Raw genomic sequence first — 2405 nt, forward strand, 5'->3', positions numbered from 1 at the left:
TTGGCCTGCATGGACAAATGTCACAGTGCTTAACACCTCCATTTTGGAGTTGTCGGTCCTGGTGAGCTAAGTGTGCACTTTCAAAAGTGCCCTCACTATCCGAAGTGCAATTCTAATCCAGGAAGAAAGTGGGCTGGCTCCATGTGAAATTAAATAGAGAACTCATGGCTCATCACAGCACTGGAGTACTCGTGGAAAATGACTGGGAGAGGGAGTTTAGATCAAGCATCAGGCCCTGAGGAAGATAGTATAGGGATGCCAATCCTTGGTTCCCATTGCTCAGAAACAAAACCACCCAGGGACTTCCACATCTTGTCCTTCAAATTGTGCTGTAGACAGACAGCCTTGGAAGAACCTGCTGCCCTGTGAGCACATTGCCTCACCACAGGAGGCTACAAAAGGGACATGGCATCAGTTGGCCCTTTGTCCGACTTGAGTAAACTGTAAGGCTTTTTTTCAGGAAACAATACAAATCAGAATGAAATTCTGGGTTTGGTAGCCTGAAGCAACTGGTATATTAGCAACTATGACTGCAACGCAAGTGGGAGACAAGAAGATGCCAGAACCACCAGCTATTTCCTAGTTCTGTCATACATACCCATGTTACCCTTAGATCATGGCAGCAAGTAAAATGATTCTCCAAACACTGCCTTTCTTTTTTCTTTTCTGGATCTCTAATTATATCATTAGACCTTTTCATCTTACCCTCTATAGTTCTTCTCATATTCTCCATTCCCATGATTCTCTAAGCCACATTATTTGTTAGGATCTCTCTTCCAGTTACTAATTTCTACTCACCTGTGTCTAGTGTAACCCATCCAGTGTTTGTCAATCATATTTTTCATTTCTAAAAGTTCTTTGTTCCCTTTTTAAATCCTTGTCTAGTGGTTTCTTACTGCTCACTCGTTTTTGTGATTGGCATGTTTTGTGTTTCATTCAACAAATATTAAGTACCTACTATGTACAAAGAACTGTTCTAGATGCTGGGGTTTTATGTGAAACAAAATAAATACACCTTTATATAGGAGAAACATGACAAACCAAGTAAGTTGTGTAGTACATTAGGTGATAACTGAAATGGAGAATAAAAAATGAATGCATACATTTTTAAATGAGATTTTTATATTTTCTGGTTAATTCCAAAATCTGAAGTCTGGTGTATTAACTTAGTTTATCATGTATTAACTCCGAACAGCTTCATTGTCTTTGGTAATCTTTTTGTTTGGTTGAATGAAATTTTCAGTAATCTTAGGGCCTCCTTAAGGGTTAATAGCTCATATCCATCCACAGGAAGGGTTAGCAAGATGCAGTTTGTGGGCTGAATGTGGCCCACTGCATTTTTATAATTAATTTTATTGGAACACATCCAGGCTGATTGCATTACACATTATAGCTGCTTTCATGCCATAGTACCATGAGTTGATGTCAGATTATACAGTTTATAAAACCTAACATTTACTGTCTTTGCTGTTTACAGAAAAAAGTATGCTGACCTGTCTACACAGGAACTAAAAACCACACTGAAATGGGCACTAATGTATATTATTGGAACAAGTGAATGTGGTACAAACTTAATAAAAATACTTTCATTCAGTAACTAATTGTGACAAATGAACCTAAGGAAATAATGAGAGGTCCACAAAGACTGGATGTTAAACAGAACGTTATAAGCAATAAATTCAAAGCAATTAACATATCTAAAAAGGTCCTAAATAATGGTATGTTCAATGGAAATGTATGGATTTATAGGAAAGAGCTCTTGAACGTAAAAACTTGACAAAATTCAATCTTTTGTATTTTACCATGGCTCCCTTCATTTTACCTACCTTATATCTTGTGATCACCTAGGTTCTCTTCAGTCCCTATGCTTCAGGTTAACACCTCCACATGTGATCTTTGGTCTATTTTTGGAATTTTTATCTCAATTTTATTTTTGCTGTTTCTTGTCCATAAATATAAGCAAAACATGCTATCTATGTTTGGGACAAAACAACCAACCACTCTCAACACTATGACCTCTTCGATCTACTTATTTCTCTTAAACGATATACTCTTCTAGAAAAGAGAGCACTAATTCATTGTATGGACATATTCCCCATTTCTTTCATTCTCTGTCCCTCCCACCCCCCATCGCACTACATTTAAGTTTCTATGTCCTATCCTCCCTTACTCAAATGATAATATCTTTCACTAAGATTTCTAATGGTCAAGCTGTAAATCGAATGGCAGTGATATTTAACTGTAAAGATAGGTTATTAAACCACTGTTAAAAGTCTAAAATTTTAAATATAATTACTTATTACATTAGATCTCGCCAGTTAAACCACAAAAATGATCATTACGAAAAGGCATAATTTTATTATTTTCAACATTTTATCACAATGAAAATAAAAATAACACATGGC

The sequence above is a fragment of the Rousettus aegyptiacus genome, unplaced genomic scaffold (assembly GCF_014176215.1).
Source record: "Rousettus aegyptiacus isolate mRouAeg1 unplaced genomic scaffold, mRouAeg1.p scaffold_m13_p_5, whole genome shotgun sequence".
Lineage (NCBI taxonomy): Eukaryota > Metazoa > Chordata > Mammalia > Chiroptera > Pteropodidae > Rousettus > Rousettus aegyptiacus.